Source organism: Schistocerca cancellata, chromosome 7 (assembly GCF_023864275.1).
Source record: "Schistocerca cancellata isolate TAMUIC-IGC-003103 chromosome 7, iqSchCanc2.1, whole genome shotgun sequence".
Classification (NCBI taxonomy): domain Eukaryota; kingdom Metazoa; phylum Arthropoda; class Insecta; order Orthoptera; family Acrididae; genus Schistocerca; species Schistocerca cancellata.
In genome coordinates, this window is record NC_064632.1 from 64,190,417 (window position 1) to 64,212,655 (window position 22,239).

At 39.1% G+C, this 22,239-nt stretch overlaps 1 protein-coding gene and 1 long non-coding RNA gene across 6 annotated transcripts in view; one reads left to right on the top strand and one right to left on the bottom strand.

Annotated features, from left to right (window-relative positions):
* The window catches only part of LOC126091886 (uncharacterized), a 403,209-nt gene that overhangs the window by 91,926 nt on the left and 289,044 nt on the right, over window positions 1–22,239 (bottom strand). The window contains exon 1 of one of the 3 annotated variants that reach the window (XR_007521275.1): window positions 9,725–9,775. The exons of the other annotated variants lie outside the window; for them this stretch is intronic. This is a non-coding gene — a long non-coding RNA (uncharacterized LOC126091886). Of the gene's footprint in view, window positions 1–9,724; window positions 9,776–22,239 lie in introns of those variants that run through there. 3 annotated transcript variants of the gene reach the window in all.
* LOC126091885 (F-box only protein 22-like) overlaps window positions 9,744–22,239 on the top strand; it is a 486,064-nt gene continuing 473,568 nt past the window's right edge. For 2 of the 3 annotated variants that reach the window (XM_049907173.1, XM_049907177.1), the window contains exon 1: window positions 9,744–9,872. The gene's annotated coding sequence lies outside the window, so the exon portion shown is untranslated. Of the gene's footprint in view, window positions 9,873–10,177; window positions 10,281–22,239 lie in introns of those variants that run through there. The other variant, XM_049907180.1, reaches the window with a different exon arrangement.

Below are 22,239 nucleotides of genomic sequence, written 5' to 3' on the forward strand. Positions count from 1 at the left end.
ACCAGATTCCTGTAGCGCCAGAAGACATTCCAAAGACTGCAATCATCATGTCGCTCGGTTTGTTCCAGTACAACTTCATGCCATTCGGTTTAAGGAATCCTGCACATACGTGACAACGTTTCATTGAATCAGTCATACGACAATTCGAGTTCTGCGTCACATACCTGGATGACATACTTATTTTCAGCAAATCGACTGAAGTCCACGAAGATCATTTACACCAGGTCCTCCAGACTTTGGCATCCAATGGTGTTGAGGTCAACAAAGAAAAATTCCAATTGCATCAGTCTTCTGTGACATTTCTGGGTTACACTGTCTCTGCAGACGGAATACAGCCTCCCATATCTCGCATGCAGGCTATAACATCATTGCCACCCACAGCTATGTACAAAGAACTCAGATGTTTCATAGGTACTATAAATTACTACCACCATCATCTACCTTCTGCCACCGCCATTCACACCCCACTGACAGACTCGCTCTCCAGCAAACAAACTTTGGGCATTAAACCAGTCCGTTGGACTGAACCCATGTTAGAGGCATTCAGGGCTCTTAAAACGGATTTAGCTCATGCGGTCATACTCGCCCACCCTGATCCATCTGACAATTTGTTCATCACTATGGACGCCACTGACATTGCGGTCGTGGCAGTATTACAACAGAGCAAAGGCGACACAGTTTCACCACTTCATTTCTTCTCCAAAAAACTGTCTACAGCACAGAAGAAATATTCCACTTTGATAGAGAGCTTCTGGCAGTGTATGAGGCCATCAAAGATTTCTGCACTGACATTGAGGGCCGTCCTTTCCTCATTCTTACTGATCACAAACCGCTGGCAGACGCCTCCAGCAACCCGCCAGAGGATCCTCCCCCCCGATATTTCCAACACCTTGACCTGGTCTCTCAGTTTACTATGGACGTACGCCACATCAAAGGCATGGAGAACATCCCCACTAATTTCCTCTCATGGATCAATGCCATTTCAAGTATTGTCGATTTATCTGACCTCGCTGCTCTACAGGCTTCAGACGAGGACACTCAGGTTCTGCTCATGGACCCGCAGTCTTCGCTCATGTTTACCAAGGCTAAGTTCCCTGGCATTTCAGATGGAGTGTGGTGCAACTCTTCTATGGGTATTCTGCGGCCTTTGCTCCCACCCACGCTGCACCGATGGGTTTTCAATGCCTTGCATAATCTCATCCACACCAGTGTCCAAGCCACCACTCACCTTGTCACCGAGCATTTTGTGTGGAAAGGTGTGAAACGGGACTGTCAAACATGGGCACGCAGCTGCATTTCCTGTCAATAAAACAAAATAGGATGTCACACCTCTCCACCACTCGGCAAGTTTGACATCCCTAAGGGATGTTTCCGTCATGTACATATCAACCTTATCAGTCCCCTGCCTCCGTCGGAGGGTCACAGGTATATCCTGTCCACAATAGACCGAATGTCTTGTTGGTTGGAAGCTGTCCCCTTACCCAACATCACAGCAGAAACTGTGGCCAAAGGATTCGTTTATTCTTGGATCACTAGGTTCAGCTGTCCGCCCACCATCACAACCGACCAGGGTAAACAGTTCGAACCTGCACTTTTTACAATTCTCTGTAATCTTTGTGGTATTAAAAAGATCCATACGACAGCCTACCACCTGCAAAGCAACGGGTTGGTGGATGATGGCACTGCACCCTTAAAACTGCACTCAGGTGCCAAGACTTTCTCTGGTCTGAGGCACTTCCTTGGGTGTTGCTGGACCTATGTTCTACATTTAAACCAGGTTTCATAGGACGATTTCTGAATTCGCTTTCGGCGAAAACCCGGCTTTACCTGGGGAACTAATTCTCCCCCCAAGATCCCGGGGATTCCCCCTCCTTCCCAGACTTTATCGGAAGGATGCGTGCACACTTTAGAAACACCCGGCTACACCCACCTGTCAGCCATTCCCCACCTGACACTTACGTGCCGACTGCACTCAGCTCTTGCTCACATGTCATGCTCAGAGATGACTCTATCAGACAACCCTTACAACCCTCTTACCTTGGCCCCTTCGAAGTACTCCGGAGGGGTGAGACGACGTTCGACATTATGATAAAAGATCGCCTGCAAACAGTTTCTCTACACAGGCTCAAGCCTGCCTTCGTAGACTCCGACACTCCTCTGCCATCCCAGTCGGATGGCCCGAGCACCAGTTCTTTTGTTGAACCGACTAATGAGTCCATTCAACCTATGTTTGGGTTTTCTCCATCCAACAATTTACCACCATAGTTCGCAGGTTCCTCAGACATGTCATCATCATCCCCATTCACAGGTTTTGAAGACATTTCAGGTACTAGAGACGCGGACGCCCTGTTCTTCATTTTGCGCTGCAACACACCACCTGACTGCATCGACAATGTGTCGATTATGGTGTTAGATAATCATGTGCTTGTACTGCTCACTGACAGCACAGACCCAACCCTCACCGAGGAACTCAACGTCAAGATAGTGCACAGCTTGTCCCCTCCACAAGAGTGTGACCCGTCATGTGTTCGAGCTTTCATTTCTTTGGACGGCTCAGTCTGCATTCGGGGAAGGCATGCTCACATGCCGCCTTCTCTCCCACACTGCAACTCCTGAGTTGGTCGACGCATCATTGGACTGGCAGCTGCCCTTCGCACATTTGCATGCTGACCTGACAGAGATGGAGCTTCCAGTTGTTCGCCTGCTGCGTCACACCACTCACACCGATGCTGACACCCACATGACCCTCACCTCAGGTCTCATAGGCCATACTCTGCACTGTGGGGGGGGGGGGGGGGGGGGGGAGGGGGGGGGCTGTGTGGCTTCGATTTGGTCACATCCACCTCACAAATTACAATCGTTGGAATATTAACTGCTCTGATGAGCCGCCATGTTTAGTTCAGTCTGCCTTTGTACTTCATGCAGTGTTCATGTGTATCAGTCTTTATGGTAAAACATGTGTATATAGAAAACTTGGGGACTGTTTATTACTTATATTACGATCTGTATCCAGAATCCCATATCAGTAACCCAGCCAGACGGTTGATATTTTCACATTTCTAAAGACACTCTAGCCCTAATAATGGCATTTAGAACAGTATTACAAATCTTCATAAAATAGAGAATTAAATACATGCATAATGTTAAATTTTCAGTTTTGAAATATTAATACTAGTTTAGTATTGTATTACTATATTACTAAAATACTGTATTAGTTATTCTCAAATACCTAAATATTTTTAGGGTGCAAGACCCAATTAAAACCTTCTATTTACATACTTTTTAACTGAAAGTATTAGGCATACTGTATTAACTTTATTAACTGTATTAAAGCTTTATTTTTGAGATATTGTTTTTATTTAATGAACCCTGAGCCTTATTCAAAGTAAGCTTAAATTAACTATTTCACTTATTAATCAAAGTGTTATTACTGTGCAACAGCAATATTTTATGTTTTATTCGTTTAATGATTGTTTAGGATTTATTGAAATATAATTTCAGTCTTTTCAGAGCTATATATTCACTGGTCTGTAATAGTTTATAAGCATGATTATTACTGTAAATTAAATTAGCTTTTTATGAAAATACTGTGTGTGTTTATGTTTTGTTTCTGTTTTCAAAGGCAAAAAATATGTCAGGCTTGTCGAGTTTCCTGAAGTATAAAGTCATCAAGAGTCCAGTTTTTGGGGTTCTAATGTTGATCATCTGACTCTAAAATGCTTAAAAAAGTCTAAAACTCACTATTTTTCACCTAAAATTTAGAAAATTTCCCAGGACAAGACCCCCAGTATGGGCCCCCCAATATTTTTATAAGTCGGCACCCCTGCCTATAATCCCAAAATCTTTACATGATCTTACTACATCAGACTTTTTTTGGCCAGCTACCAAAAGGAATAGGAGGAGTAACAGACATTTTTGTCCATATGGATTGTTGGCCTAAATATGTAAAACTATGTCCAATTAAACAAGCAAATACATGCACCACAATAAACTACTTAAGAGAATACTTTGTAGGTACAGGTAAACAACAAACATTATTAACAGATAATGGATCACAACTCACAAGTAATAGTTTTAAGAAATTTCTAGCATAGAAAGGTGTCAAACGTGTGATCATTTCAAAAAGCCATCCTCAACTGAACCCTTGTGAATGGGTAATGAAATAAATAGGGTGGTTATGTAGGATGTACTGTTCTCTGCAATGAACAACTTGGACTCTGATGATTTCTGAGTCTCAAGCAACCACCAAACCACCTGTTGAAGTTAAGGATAAGAATTTTATTGGAAAACCTCTGTTAAAACTGTTCAAATTGCCACCTATAAAAAAGGTAGAATCACTTATAGAAGAAAAGCTGTTAGGCAAAATCAGACAATGGAAACTCTAGGTTGGAATATCAACAATGTAAGGAAAAGGGTAGACTGCTACTCACAATAACAATAAAACATTGAGTTGCAGACAGGCACAACAAAAAGACTGTTACAGTTTAGGTTTTGGCCAAAACCTGCTTTAGAAAAGAAAAACATATACACACATATTCAGTCACACAAGCAAGCATACTTTGCGAACACATGACCACCATCTCTGGCAGCTTCCTCATATTATTATAGAATCAGAATAATTACACAAGATGGTAGATGACAATATGCATAGACAAGCAGAATTAAGGGTGAAGTAATATAATGAAAATGTGAATACACCTTTATTTAATATAGATGAATTAGTACCAATTAAGGATTATCACCAGAGTCCAGTTATAAAGAGAGGGATGAGTTAATTTTTTCCAAGGCATTGGGGACCTTTTAAAATAATGGGTATACCACATCCAAAGAGTGTTTTTTATGGACCCCAAAGTGTAGCAGGAAAAAGATACAAAAAAGAAATTTAAATCCCTGGGAGAATTTGTACCATAAGAAAATTCAGCAGAATAACATCCATCTGGTGTCCCAGTTAATTGTTTCATTACTTCATATGTCATCCTATTGTCTTTTAGCTATATCCAACTTTCACTACCCTATCTCAGATTAAGTTTCAGAGAAAAACATGAATTACATTTTTCCCAGAGAAATTTATTTATTTATTTTATTTATCCATCCATTGACAATAAATATTGTATGGATGTTGTCAAGCCATTTCAAAGAAATGGACACAAACAATATATACATAAAAAAGTACAAAACAAAATAATACAATGAGGTTAATAATAATACAATGAAAGTAATATAGCCTATATACATCCCTGCTTGTTATTTTAAATGCATAGTCTGTCTTTCATAAGGCTTTAGTTTTGTCCTCCCTAAACGGCAAGTCCTTATATACACAACACTGCTTAAGTATATATTTACATCACACAACAGCTTTCCTTTAAGTATGTAAATGTAATGAATGATTAGGTAATGAATGATAAGGTACATATTGTATTTTCCATTTTGCCTTTATAAATATCATCAGAAAAAATTTATTGACCTACATAGTCATTTACACAATAAAAACATTGTTCTACTAGAAATTTTTTAAATTCTGTTTTAAATTTGTTATCATCTTCTAACTGCCTGATGTTGACTGGCAGTGGGTTGTACAGTTTTGCACCGATATGGCTCACATGCCTTTGTGTATTCATTCTTTTTGTTTGCTGAGTATGGAGTGCTGCGCTATTATGGGTATTGTAGTTATGAAAGTCGGCATTTGTCTGAAAATCTGCAATGTGGGTCCTGACATACAATACACATTTGTATATATATAATGATGGTATAGTAAGTATTCTAAGCTTTTTGAATATTGGTTTGCAGTGTGTCTGTGGATGACTGTGAGTTATTATTTGGATGGCCCTCTTATGCAACAAAAAAATTTGTTTTAGGTGCCCTGTTGTGGAACCCCGAAATATTATTCCGTATGTGCAAGAGATTGAAAATAGCTGAAATATGCCATTCTGGCACCCTCTGAGGTACAAACATTTGCATTAATTCTGAGAGCAAAACAAGCTGAATTAAGTTTCTGTGCAAGTTTTATTACGTGGTCATTAAAATTTAAGTTTTCATCCACATGAATCCCCAGCAATTTTGTGGATGTCACTCTGTCTAAGGCTTTGTCTCCCCACACCAGATCGAGATTTACATTTTGACATCTTTTCCCAAACTGCATACAATTTGTTTTATTTACATTCAATGTCAACCTGTTTGCATTGAGCCAAGCGTGGATGTAATTTAGTACTTTATCAGCAGTTGTTGGTAGCAATTGCTTTGGTGCACTTATTATCACATTAGTATCATCTGCAAATATTATTGCTTTGGCTGCATCATCTGAGGTGTGAAAATCATTTATATAGACTAGAAACAATATGGGCCCTAGCATGCTGCCTTGTGGTACACCTACACTCCTGGAAATGGAAAAAAGAACACATTGACACCGGTGTGTCAGACCCACCATACTTGCTCCGGACGCTGCGAGAGGGCTGTACAAGCAATGATCACACGCATGGCACAGCGGACACACCAGGAACCGCGGTGTTGGCCGTCGAATGGCGCTAGCTGCGCAGCATTTGTGCACCGCCGCCGTCAGTGTCAGCCAGTTTGCCGTGGCATACGGAGCTCCATCGCAGTCTTTAACACTGGTAGCATGCCGCGACAGCGTGGACGTGAACCGTATGTGCAGTTGACGGACTTTGAGCGAGGGCGTATAGTGGGCATGCGGGAGGCCGGGTGGACGTACCGCCGAATTGCTCAACACGTGGGGCGTGAGGTCTCCACAGTACATCGATGTTGTCGCCAGTGGTCGGCGGAAGGTGCACATGCCCGTCGACCTGGGACCGGCCCGCAGCGGCGCACGGATGCACGCCAAGACCGTAGGATCCTACGCAGTGCCGTAGGGGACCGCACCGCCACTTCCCAGCAAATTAGGGACACTGTTGCTCCTGGGGTATCGGCGAGGACCATTCGCAACCGTCTCCATGAAGCTGGGCTACGGTCCCGCACACCGTTAGGCCATCTTCCGCTCACGCCCCAACATCGTGCAGCCCGCCTCCAGTGGTGTCGCGACAGGCGTGAATGGAGGGACGAATGGAGACGTGTCGTCTTCAGCGATGAGAGTCGCTTCTGCCTTGGTGCCAATGATAGTCGTATGCGTGTTTGGTGCCGTGCAGGTGAGCGCCACAATCAGGACTGCATACGACCGAGGCACACAGGGCCAACACCCGGCATCATGGTGTGGGGAGCGATCTCCTACACTGGCCGTACACCACTGGTGATCGTCGAGGGGACACTGAATAGTGCACGGTACATCCAAACCGTCATCGAACCCATCGTTCTACCATTCCTAGACCAGCAAGGGAACTTGCTGTTCCAACAGGACAATGCACGTCCGCATGTATCCCGTGCCACCCAACGTGCTCTAGAAGGTGTAAGTCAACTACCCTGGCCAGCAAGATCTCCGGATCTGTCCCCCATTGAGCATGTTTGGGAGCTCCTGTCGCAACAAAGGTGGCCAGAACAACTACAAATGCTCCCCACTTAGCCATTAGCAGCACTTCTTCCCACACTTTTGACTCTCACCAAAGTCATAATTGTCTCCACACCAGCTGATAATCCTGTGTGGGGCCAAGCAGCTTCATTCTCACCAAGCAGAGCCATGAGCTAAGTGAAGCTGCTCATCTACAAGCCACCAGACAGGCCAACAGTTCCAGATGTTGAGCCGGTGCTGCTGAGTGAAGGCCTCTTCCCGGGGGTCATTGTCTGGTACTCTGAACAACTCCAGTGGTCCTGGTGTTTTGGCACAGGATGTCTGCATGCCTGGCTGGCTGTTCAGAGTTGCCCACAGTCCAGCATTAAGCTTTCAGACTGCCATGCTGAAACTACCCTCAAGTCAGCAAGGCCCCCCTGTTTTGCTGTGGCACCACGCCACTGCCACTGTGTACACACATACTACTGTGGGACTGCACGTTCTGTCTGCATGTCATGCGAAGTAGCACACCACTGTCTAAGTGACCACAGCTATTTTTGGATGCAGACATTGACCTCTTGTGTGGAAGCCACGCTGAATAGAGACTAATGATACTGAATGAGCTGTCCCACCTCTGTACTTGCTGAGGTATTGTTACATTGCAACCCATAGCTCCCACACATGCCATTCCGAGAAGAAGTGGCTGTTGTGGCTGGTACTGGTGTCAGTGATCATTGCCGCTCTGCCATATTTTGCTGCAACTTTGCAGCCCCAATATCATTACATAATTTTAACAATACACCAAAATGTGATGCAGATCTGCTTTGTAGTGTTCACCATTGAAGTTGGATTGACATCTCCATAATGCCCTCGCTCTCACTAAATGATGAAATGCACTGCTCTTCTTTGAATCTTCCCTATTTCCTTCATCAGTCCCATCTGGTACAAGTCTCTGACTGACAAGTAATGTAACATTCAAGTATTGGTTGAATGAGGATGCTTTAAGCTACCTCTAACACCGGTGAACTATAAGATCCCTTTTGGACCCAACAAGCACAATTGTGTAGGTGCCGTTTATTTGCATTGTACCATCATATTATTGCACTAAGTCACTGAGTTCTGAATGAAACAATTGTGCAAGAATCACCAATTTTCATAGAATCAAAGAATATCAATGTATTGTTACAGAAGCAAGTGCTGTGCTTCCAACATTACCGATTTTCGAGATGGCTGATCAAGAGCACCTACTTCAAGAAAGCCCTAATAGTACATTATTTATTGTGTCTTGACATTTGAAAAAATGTGTTTCAAATCAGAAAGGTCTAAAGAAACAATTAAAAACTAATCTACTAAAAATCTGAAATAGTTTCACAGCTATGATGATTGTTACTTCCCTATGTACAAATGGCATGCGGGGACTATGTTATTGGAGTATGCTCATTTTAGTGAATGTCGGAAGGTAGGATTTGGATCAGATTATGAAATGGAAATATCATATTATCAATAGCGGTACAGATTTTTGTCAAATGCATTAGTTTTTATTTTTTTATTTTTAGGGCTTATTGATGACATAATTTTAGTGTTATTGGGTGAATCCAAAGTAGAAGACTTCAGTGGGTTTCCAACAGGTGAAAGGAGATGCACTAATTTCTTCACATTTTGGTGAAGAACGCTTAAGTGAATCTGATAAAGAGCCACCAAACAAAATACATCACCCCACAAATGGACAATATGATGACAAGACGCTACATGGGTACCAGCTCTGCACTCCATTCGTTGCAGCAGACAATATAACTGCAAGAGGAGGACAAGAACAAGACGCGAGAAGTCTAATATTTACCTTGTTTTTCAAAAAACTGTAACTGCTTTCATGAATATAAGTATAAGAATGATTTAAATATGTAAGATAGTCTTAAAGCACACAATTGTATGGGTAATGTATTTTTGTGAAAACAGAAAAATAATTTGTTACCCATTAATATAGCATACTATGAATATTTTTGTTATGAAAACACACTGATTTTCAGATTTCCTTTCCAAGTACGATGGGGAGAGGAAAAAGGGGGGGGGGGGGTCTGAGAGCCATATAATACATACATGTCTGTCCAATTATATAATACGTTATTAGGCATTTCTCACTACGAGATGAATTGAAATATAACAGAAATCAGTAAATATTATAAATAAATGTTGCACTAAGTCTAAATGGCATAACACCGCAGGATGCAATGCATGGGCTGATATCAGAAGCAAGCTAAACATGACGAAGAAGCAAGAGACTAGATCACTCACATGGTAGAAACGGGTTACACTGCAACATATCAGTGAGCAGATAATATTTTGTTGGCAAACGCCCAGGGAGCAGAAGAAATTAGCAAGAGAATCTTAAAATCCTGGCCAAAGACACTGCAGTGTTTCATACTGACACTTAAATGCTCATGTAAGTGATAAATTAACAGAACAGTGCTTAGAAGTAATTTAGTAGGATATAAACCGAATATAATTACACATTGGGATGTTAACAAAACTGTAGCAACAAGTACTTTCGTAGGTGGAGAATTAGTGCATTATATAGATTGTCACATATGCATAAAAGCTTCATCACAATTAATAAATAAACATTCCATACAGTTCAAATGAGCATGATCTATCATCTTAAACATTTTTATCTAGATGCTTTATTTATGTTTGATTGATTTGAAACTCAGTAGATTTCTGAACCTTTTATACGTAGCAACAGTGCTTCTCATTAGTGGAGGTCAGTGACTTGCCCTTTAACATGCTATATCAGAAGAGGGCAGAAAAAAAAGTTTTGATAAGGCAACCTTGGCTTTCCACATTCATTGAGGTATCAAATGTAACTTACATATTTTCTTTTTTAACTATATGTGCCCAGAATACCAAGTTGGAAATCTTTTTAACAGTGGTAGTCACTGTGAAGCATGAAGCTGTGTTTTAAAAAAAACACGGAAAATTGCTATTGATATGTACACCCTACTTAGCACAGATTATTATTATTATCATTTAGAAAATGATATTCCTTTTTTCTCACTGTTCACTATGAGAATTAATGTATTTATTCTTTGGAAATTAATTCTTGATAACATTTTACTAACTGTAACATTGACCTATGGCCACAAATACACTCAATATGATGAGTCTTAATTCTAGTATACAGAGAGATGTAATGATATTTCACAAATTTCACTTATATAGCATTCTTTCACAAACCAAGCTGATGTTTGTTGAGAACACTTATCTTCTTCAAGTACTATTAAATTTTTACATGCCATAAACTAGTTTCTAATAAAACACTTATGGTTAACATAAATACAGTTATAAATGTACATTAGAAATAATTAGTACATGAGCTGTTCTATTTGGTGTGCACGAATTGTTCAAAGGTATAATAAATGCTGACAACTTTATTGTTGTTAAGCCCTATTAAAATGATTCATAATGGGCTTATAGTCACTAGACAGTTGCTTTTCTCACATAGCCCATAATTTATTAAATAAACTTTGGTATTTTATTTATAGGGCAGTATTTGAAAACAGACTCCAAAACTGATCAACAGCCTTCTACCTGTAGGTGAAATTAAAACACACATATAATTATGATAACTTTATCTAGCAAATCAACAGGAATGCCACTAGAGAAGAATAAGCATATCATACAGTGAACAAACAACACTTTCAAAGACTAAATATCAAACTCCATGTATCTATAATTTATTACCACATAGCTTCACCTCACCCCTCCCACTCCCCTGCCCCCTGAAGTTTCAAGCACCTGGGATTAGGGGTACTTGAACCTAACTTGTCATCCAGCTCTTGTGTGGATGGTTGGTAGTGGCATCAGTGCAGTCGTAACTACAGTTGAATGTGTGGCCCGTGTTTGGCAGCTGGACAGTGACCCTACGTACAATGGAGGTCTGCATGGAAGTGTCAGGGCATTGTGTAACTATGGCTGTCAGCTTGATGTCCAAAGGCAGCAACAATGTGACACATACTAGTTTCACTTTCCCAGTAGATACCTTTCTGCTTTTGCCATTTTGTAAAATGTCTAACATGCCGTTCCCACATCACAACACTTGACAAAATCTGTGCATGGGAGCTGAAGAAGGGCTCAAACTACATGGTACATAACATGGCATGGGAGGAGTCCACCAATGCCTTGTGTTCAAAAAACAGGTGTTTGCTGTGGCATGCAGCAATTGATCATTGGATATTTGCGGTAAGCTCCCAAAACTGTTGTAAGTCATTCCATGTCAAATGACCCAATAATTATAGGACCCACCATCTGAGAATTTCACAAAACATTGCACATTTACTTGGACTTATAACATAAGAACTTGTGCAATTTGTTTTTGGTCTCAGACTAAAACTTTCTATGATTAACTCATAGGAAATGAGTTTCTGCATAAAGTCAGATCCAAAAACATTCACAGCAAATATGTGTCACTTACAGGTCTTAGGCATCAGGACAGATGTAGTACATCATCTGGGTTTGATGGAACAGTATTTTTTTTTTCACACTTGGAAAAAACTAACATAAAAGAACAAACAAAGGTTCATACACATATTTTAGCTTTTGAAGTAAAATGTACATTGGCAATGAAAAGGTTTTTTTTTTCATTGGTGATATGTCCTGAAGCAGTCTTCCACACAAAGGCTGGCTCTTCTTCCCAAACAAAAGTACTGTTATTCATGGCATTTCTTTTGTTGTGTGCAAGCACTGCACACCTTTGTAGGCCGCATTTTTCCTTGGTGGTGGGGATTGCCTATAAATAATGAAATCTGTCACCTGACCTGATTTTTCTCTGGGTGCCTGACATCTTTCCCCAATCCATGCCTAAATAAATTTTTCTCTAGAAGGTAGAGAGATCGTTCTTCAGTTTGATAGTAACTAACGGTTTTGGGTTTTCCCTTTCATTATTACATAATGTTACACACACATAGATTTTGTAAGTTGACAACAGTTTTGCAAGTGGGACAGAGTTATAAGAAATTGTGCTTATGAAGCACATCCTTAAATCAAAAAAGCTTCCATCAGGTGTGAAAGAACTTCAGATTGATGACCCATCTCAGCCTCCTCCTGTGACTTGCCAGAGTAGATTTTTGAGAACCACATCATTAGGTTCACAGAGTTCATAAAGTTTTACACCATACTTGTGTTTCTTGTTCTTGACACACTGCCTGAAAAACAGACAGCCGCATCACAAAACCATTGATTTATCAATGCAGAGATTCTTGTCTGGAACGTAATTATTGCTCAAGATTCTACTGAACTGGTCCAAAATTGGTCTTATTTTGTAAAGTCAGTCATTGGATTACAATGAGTTGTCTGAGAAGTGTAGATATCTCAGTATCAGCTGAAATCTGTTTCTACTCATATCAGATATCCAGAATGTTATATTGTTAAACGAACTTGGACTCCTGTACTCCCACATTTTTCTGCTTCCTAGCTTGCATACTAATTTGTTTGTTCACATAATGACATTAGGCTCAACTTGGTGATAAGCTGGTTGACACCCTGGTGGTGGAAAGGAGGAGGGGAGGAGAGGTGGTGGCATTAAGTTTCTGATTACCAGACTTTGTGCCAATGTCCTGGTTTAAGAACCAAACCTTTGCACAGTTTCTCACGAAGTGAAGGCATGTAACACTGCTGATGGTGATCCATACATTGGCATGGCAGCCTCCTCGGTGCTATTCACTAGGAGTAAGCTATGTGCCAGCACTGCGGGTTTCACCCTCTCCCTTCTCTCATCATCATCATCATCATTATCATCATACAACAGAAATGATACACACACACACACACACACACACACACACACATGTAGTATTATACATATTATAATGGATCATGTTGCAAATAAATAAAAATAATGACATTAGGAACACTTTAATAACAATTAAAAAAAAGGTCAGCAAGCTCATTGACACCAAAATTTTGTAAGTCTAATTTCAAACCCACATCTTCAATGATCACAAATACTAGCGGATCTTGAGCAATGTCACTCCACTCGTCACTGTTACTAATAATGCCTGCTATTGGACCAACTTGCTCATCTTCTTTATACCATTCATTGTTTTCTGCATCTGAATCCTCACTTGAATGCTCACATGAAGATGGTTTGCAGATACTTCCACCATCCAAGAATTTATCCATGAACTCACCCTATTGTGATTTGTTCATGTTAGCTAGCTGTTCAAGTTCTATGTCACTCAGTTTCCTCTTATTACTTGCCACAATAAACATCAGTGAAGTGCCTACAACGAAGACTGAACTACTGACACAGTTACAACAAAGATATGGATCATATTGTCAAACATGCATAAAAATATACAAGCTGGTGACTGACTGTTGATGAGTAAGCTCATAGACAGTGACCGAACTGAGCTTTCTAGTCTGCACGCCAACTACGAGATAACTCGCAGCTTCCATTTTTGGCCAAGAAAAAAATTGTTTTGTTTTGATGATACAGATGAATTACAAGTGAGATGATGAATCAAACTGCATGAACCACTTAACAAGGCTTCTGGGAGCAATTTACTCATTTTTGCTATGGCAATCAACATGTTAAAATGTCACGGGATTTATACCACAGTAAAGCTCTTCAAAAATTTTTAGTGCTGAGTGAAGACCAACAAGATTTAATATTGCTGTGGTACAATATAAACTTTCCAGAAGATCAAGGAGGAACTACTGTACATGGATGTTACAGATATTATTACTTAAAAGTTTCTGAAATCCATAAAGAAGTTGTAATCCTTTCAAAATATACACACAGACAGTTGAAAATATCCATGATGTCAGAAAGCTTGGCTGTGCCTAAAACATTAAGTGCTCGGAGAATCTATTTAAAAAAGACAAAAAAGCTGTTTACATCATGTAATAAGGTTTGTGAAGAAAACACTGAAATCAGTGATGGAAATGAAGGTGATGCAGGTAACCTGGAGGTGATATTTCTTGAGTCCAGTACTAAAAAGTCAAAGTATCAAGAATGCAAATAAAATTTTAGATGATTTGGTGTGGCAGCCCTTAAAACTTCACTATATTGCCTCATACGGCAAACGAAAACTAGAAAAAGTGAAGCATGTTTTGGAAGGAAAAGTGTATCAGGTACTAGTTTACATGGTTGAAGTTTATGGCAGCAGGAAGCATGAAATGGATGACAAAACAGTTTATAAAGCCAAAGGTTTGATGCCATGATATTGTTAATGAAAGAAAAAATGGCTAGAGTAAAGAGATCTGAAAGAATTCAAGTTTCAACTTTAGCTCCACCCATTTGGTCCAATAAAAAATAACATCAGATTTCAATGTTAGGGAATATGTATATCTAAAAACAAAGATGATGTGACTTACCAAACGAAAGCGCTGGCAGGTCGATAGACACACAAACAAACACAGACATACACACAAAATTCAAGCTTTCGCAACCCACGGTTGCTTCGTCAGGAAAGAGGGAAGGAGAGGGAAAGATGAAAGGATGTGGGTCTTAAGGGAGAGGGTAAGGAGTCATTCCAATCCTGGGAGCGGAAAGACTTACCTTAGGGGGAAAAAAGGACAGGTATACACTCACACACACACCCATATCCAACCGCACATACACAGACACAAGCAGTCTGTGTCTGTGTCTGCTTGTGTCTGTGTATGTGCGGATGGATATGTGTGTGTGTGTGCGAGTGTATACCTGTCCTTTTTTCCCCCTAAGGTAAGTCTTTCCGCTCCCGGGATTGGAATGACTCCTTACCCTCTCCCTTAAAACCCACATCCTTTCATCTTTCCCTCTCCTTCCCTCTTTCCTGACGAAGCAACCGTGGATTGCGAAAGCTTGAATTTTGTGTGTATGTCTGTGTTTGTTTGTGTGTCTATCGACCTGCCAGCGCTTTCGTTTGGTAAGTCACATCATCTTTGTTTTTAGATATTTTTTCCCATGTGGAATGTTTCCCTCTATTATATTCATATCATTATTGAATATGTAGTTTGACAGACCAGGAGACTGAAACCAGAATTGCTTTTTTATCAATTACTATACAAAAAGGAGATAAAATGACCACTGATGAACTTGTAAAATTTATCACTGACTTTTACAAAAATGATGGACATACTCGAATGTTACCACAAGTAAAAGATGAAGTTAGCAATCAGAGGAATGTGTATATGCAAAAAAGACTTATCATCTGCAACCTAAGGGGATTATATTCTTGTTTTATATGGGAGAACCCAAACACTGACGTTTTTTTTCCAAGATCAGAGTGGTTTTGTTTTAGCTGATACTCCAGACACTCATTTGATGTGTATCTTTGACATCCACCAAAATGTAAAACTGCTTTTGGATGATGAACACATTGAAGAAACATAGATTAAATTTCTTTTTTGTAGCTTAGAAAACTATGATTGCATGCTTAATCACTGTCATAATTATCTCAGTGATGGCAAACTGTCAGGATTTTTTAAAGAAAAATTAGTTTACAAAGATGCTGTTGATGAAATTGAATACACCCTGTGGATAAACACAGACCATCAGATAGAAATGGTAAAGCAGTCTGCAATTGTTGATGAATACTCTGACTTGTTTGTAATGGAATTACAGGCAATTAAACTGCACTCATTTGTATCTAGGTCTCAGGCAAGATCTTTGGAAAATTTGAAAGAAACCCTAACCCCAGGAAAAGCAGTCCAGTTAATTGGATGAAAACTGCAGTTTTGCAATTCAGAATGGAATCCAGAGTTATCAGTGGATAAGAAGCAGCTGTACAGTCAATCCTGTTTTTGTTTATGTGATAAATAAAGAAAATAGATAGGTAATAGTAAACTGCTGCTTTATAGGAGATGATTTGGAGCATGATGAAGGATTTGTAAATTCTGCTCAGAAAGAAATGGTTAAGTGGTTGGCTGAACACTACACATATGTCAAGAAACTGCATTATTTCACTGGTGGATGCACTACTCAATGTAAAAATAGAAAAAGCTTTAGAAACTTGTGTGCACACAAAAATGATTTTTCTATTGGCACTGAACATTTCTTTCATGGTACTAGACATGATAAATCTGTGTGCAGTGGATTGGGAGGAGCTGTAAAAGATGTACTGACAAAAGCTAGTCTTCAAGTAGAGGATGGCATACAAATAACAACAGCATCTAGTGTCTGCAATTCCTGCAAGGCTAATATTGACAAATGTTTTTCTACTTCTCAGAGAAAATCACTGTATATTTCCTACACTAGAACCACAAGAAGAAATTTCTGACAACCTGCACAATACCTGGCACCAGTAATTTTCACAATTACAAACCCCTTTCGTATAATTCATTATAAATTAGAAGGGCAACTTGTTCTGAAATGCCTGCCTTGATTTTCTCATTCAATGAAAATGCTTTGCAATGGAGGTGCACCCATCCTCAAATCCTTAATAAAACATTTTTGTTGCAGTTGTATATAATGACAGGTGGTAACTGGCCTTTGTCAAGAATGTATGTGATGAGAAGGAGATGCTGGAGCACTTTTTCTCCACTCACATGGACCAGCAGTGTCATTTGTTTGGTCTGAGAAAAATCTTGATTTGTGGCTTTGAAAACACTTTTATGCACAGTTGGTGTACCTGAATCAAGAAGATTAGAAATAATGTATTATTTAAATGAAAATTATACAAAGTTAACAAAATCCCATTCTTCATAATGGATTAGAAACAGACACAATATTAAAACTTTCACTTGTGTATCCCAAGGATCTTCGCTGCTGAACATTTACATTTTAAACATTTGTCTACCCAAAATGATTGTTATTTAAATACGCTCATTTGATACCCTTAAATATAGTTAATATTAATATTGGTAATGAAAATATTTCAATTAAAATTATAACACATGGTTCTTTGCTTTTATTTTTTTAACACGACACGAGACACATGTACTAAAGCTTATCAGCTTAAATGGCTTTTTAAACAATGATATAAAATCCTGTGTCAATCACAGCCTATGCCATTTATTTTTTGTTTGCAATCATGTCATATTTGAGTGTTAATTTAAAAAATTGCCTGATAACAGCTCTTTCTGAAAGTATTTTGCATATTTAAGGAATTATCGTTAGGGCAATAACAATTTAAGTTGATTTTTTATATTCCCAGAAGTTCCCCAGAGTTATTATTTTTTCCCCATAAAGATGCACCCTATTTAGGTTTCTGGAAAAGGGTGACAGTGATATGTTCAGAATAAGCTAAGTTCCATTTTTTTCTCTAAGTAATGCAATCGAAATGGTCAGTTCCAGCCATGTGATTTTTATGTATGCTTTTTGAAAACTTTACCATTTTTTACATAAAAACTATATGAAGTATGTGGAAGAAATAATACACTGGTTATTACCATGGGAAAAGAAATACATAAAAAAAGTTTAATGAAAATCTGAGGCTGTGGATGTCTGTCTTGGATGAACTTACTTAGAATGGCACTTTTTTCCTCACAGTAAAAGTGACACAAATTAATTATTTGTTATTTTCTTTATAGCTTTAGTATCTATAAAATTGTCTCTGTGTTAACTATATGCCATGCTTAACTTCTGAAAAAAATTCCAAATCAAAAGCTTCATAAAGGTCTGAGTTATGACTATTTCTGTAAATAAGTGCCACATTGAATGGATATTCTCACAGAGATAAACTAGCAGAACATCACTACATTGAAAATACAATATAGAAACAAGTTTTAGTCTGAGACTAAGGAAAATTGCAGAAGTTCTTATGTTATAGGTAGAAGCATATGTTTGAAGTTTCATGAAAATCTGAGCCAGCAGGTGACATGAGCTGGGTAATTTGACATGGAATGACCCTCTACCCACAGTGATAGTTCAGCCTGGTCTGGCGGTGGTGCAGGAATGAGGTAGTCTGCCAGAATCCTCGATGGCAACCATTATGATGCTAGCAAGATGATAATTTGTATTGTGGTGGCATTGGAAGCTGCAGTGTTTAGACAGTTTGATGAAAATATTGGACACAAATTGCTGACCCTGGTTTGTTGTAATGTGTAGAGGACAGCTGAATCGCACTAACCAATTTGTGATCAAAATGTTTGTAATTGTTTTGGTGAATATTTCTGTAACTGCTATAGCCTCTGGCCATATTGTACATATGTCAACTGCCATCAACAGGTGCCACGTAACCTTCTGATGTGGCAGAGGACCAGCGAGGTTGATGTGTCTACGGCCATACCTCCATGATGATCCACAGAAATGTCAAATATCTCAATCAATATAGCTTCCCACCTTGCTGCACTGGCAATGAAGCCAGCTCACATCCGGTATTGATTGCCACATGAAATGGTCAGTTAATTTATTTGTTACATTATGCCCCTGTGTGTGCTGGGCTGCAGACACTGCCAAATGCCACTGTGCGTAACTGCAATGAAAAGTAGTGTTGTGAGATATCTCACTATATTTTGGAACTGTTACCGGTCGACTCATTTTGTTTAGTAAAATTGTTGATCATCACTTGGAACAGCCATGGTGAGCTGGTTGTAGTTCAAAACGATGACTAAACAGCAAATGGGAGATAAGTAGTCAGCAACTATGTGCTTTTAATATGACATATGTCCATGGCAGATTGACTGATAAATTTGATGTCTAAGAATTGTTGAGGGGAACACCTAACACTGGCATTTTGAAACGGTGACATAATTGGTTTGTGGTCTGTGTAGATCATCACTGGCTGGGCTTTGATTTAAGGGCAAAAATGCCTCACACCCTCATAATATCGCGAATAGCTCTCTATTGTGAGCACTCCACTTCATCCACAGCTGTAATTTTTTTACTAAAAAAAAAAAAAAAACCCTTGATGGCTGCCAATGACTGCTGACTCTTTGGTGCAGATGGTACAGCATGGGCAAGAGCACTGCCTCCATGAGGCTTACTGCGGATTACAGAAAGCTGTATCCATTTCCTGGGTCCACATGAGTACTGATTTACTCTTGGTGTTATGAGTGGCAGGTGCATTCGTTAGATGTGCTTGAATTGAAGCTATTGCCACAAGGTGACAGCAACAATAATTCACCATGCCAAGAAAAGTTGGCTTCGACATGTCGCATAAAGTGGATACTTCTTCTGGTATGAGGCTGCTTGTACATCGATTGTCAGAATCGCAACTGTGTCTACTGTTTGCAAACACTGCCATCAGCTGAGACCCTATCGCTGAGGAAGGGTACTTCAATTCTGACACTGCTGCATTTGTCTTCATTTAGCACAATTTTTTCGCTATACAGTCATTTCAATTCAGTCTCTTTATCCATTCCCTTGCAATATACCCTGTAGGTATGTAGTCAATTCATAGTCAGGGCTAGTTGCACTAAAATGTCTTATAATTAAGTTTTTACAAACTTGCATATAAATACAGTTATACATCAGTGTATACAAATGATTTTACTTTTTCGTATTCTGAAATCCTTTAATGTTATAAAAGCTATGTGTTATTAAAAACTGTTTCAGCTCTAATTTGAATTTATGAATTCTTTAATTTTCTTAATTGAAAAAGGGTTCACAATGTACGTCTTTTTGGTAAAGGGCTTTTATGTGTATGTCTCTGTGAAAGCCATCTCTGGTTCCTGTTTTGTAGTTATGAGCTTGATTGTTCAATGTTGAAAACTCCCAGTGAGTTTCGAGAAAGCACACACATTCATAGGGAGTGTCGTTATTTTAAGTATTTCCCTGCATGGCACTCTAAGAGGAACTCCCTGTCATTATCGTGATAGCCCTTTTTTGAAGTTTGTTTTGCCATTTCTATATTTCCCCAGGCCATCACAAGATATCTGCACAAGCTGTTCATATAGGCACAACAATCATTCAATGCTGCAACAGTTGTGGAGCATTCTTAGCACAACACAGCATTTACTTAGTTTTTTTATTCAAAACTTCAACTTGGTTCTCCCACCTAAAGTGCTCATCCATCCATATGCCTAGAAATTTTGTGTATGGAGCTTGTGTGATAGCGTAGTTCTCTGACTCAGCTGTTACGCTGATTCCAGCTTTACTTCTATTATTACTGAAATTCATCCACACTGTTTTTTTCTTATTTATGACCAATATGTTATCCCTAAACCATTCGTGTGCCTAATTTATTGTTTTGGAGACATTCTGCTGTAGAGTATTGTCACTGCATCCTTTTATAAAAATACTTGTGTCACTGGCAAACATCATGGTACCTGCGGCCATCCAATGGTTTCCCAAATCATTTTTATATACCAGGAATTACAGACCGTGAGGCGCACCACCGCTAATTCTTTTGTACTGAAAGATATTCCTTGCCTTCTTGATACATTATTTTATACTCTGTTAACTGTCAAAGAGATTACGACTATAACCATTTGAAGGCCAGTCCCCAGACCCCATAACAACCAAGTTTCATAAGCAGTAGGTCATGAATATTTAGATGAAATAATTTTAATAAATCTAAGAATATTCATTCATATCCAAGACATGGATAATTTTCATGAGCTGAAAGATGGCTGGTTCTGTTCTCCTAATCCCATTTGAACATTGGTTTATTTGTTTTATTTTTTATTTATTTATTTCTTACTCCTTTGATCCAAATGTGATAAACTCACAAGGATATAAAGTGTGTCAGTAAACAATCAATACAAAGGTAGTAGTAAAGTAGTCAATCAGTCAAATTAATACTACATGTTTGCTATACACATATATAGTAAGAGTGGCAGATTACACCAAACATATGGTAAGAGTGGCAGATTACACCAAACATTACACATAGAAAGCGAAAACAAATTAAAAACCAGTGAAAATGACTATGAATGTTACATGGCTATGGTACCTACATCATTGCTCAAACTAAAAACTATGGTGTATCACACTCAAAATATCTGGTCCACAGACCTAGGTGGTTTTTTCATTGTGGCTAAAATACTCTTCTGAACTGTAAAATGACCTTTCCAGTAGAAATTGCTTCAGATGCTCCCTAAAGGAGGAATGGTTATCAAATTGCTTTTGCACCAGAGAACTGCACACCCTTTTGCACCATGGTCAGGTTTTTACATTCATCGAGGACATCATGCTTTCTCCTGGTATCATATCCCTGGTATTCACTATTTCTTTTATGAAACTCAGTATTTTTGCTGATGAACTGCATAAGAGAAAATATGTACTGGGACATGACAGTAAGAAGTTTTAGTTTCCGGAACAGGTTCCTATAACTACATCTGGAGTCTACGTCGCTCATTATTCATATAACACGTTTCTGGTCCAAGAGTATTTTCTTCGCTAGTGTTTGATTTCCCCAAAATATAATACCATATGTTAAAAGAGAATGGAAATATCTATAGTATGCTACTTTCATTGTGTGTATGTTTCCGCTTTCGGAGAGAACGCATAGGACAAAAATCGATGAGCTGAGCTCTTCTTTAGATTTATTATATGATGAGCCCAGTTTACTTTGGAGTCAATTAAAACGCCTAAAAACTTTGTTGAATCAAGTCTTTCTATTGACTCTGTTCCACATTTCACAGTTAATTTCTCCTCCATTTTAGCAGTTGCAGTGAACTGAATATATTCAGTCTTAATAAAGTTCAACGAGAGTCCATTGAAGCTAAACTGTTTCACTAAATCAGCAAGAACATTCTTAACAGATCCTTGAAGATCTTCACAGGTATGACCATCAATCACAATGTTGGTGTCATCTGCAAAAATGGTAAAAAAGCACTGTAACATTGTGGTAGGTCATGAGTCGTCTGTTTCGGTTTCCCGATGTAGTTTTGCTCACTGCTCACTTATAAATATGAGGAATAGTAGTGGACCAAGAATGGATCCT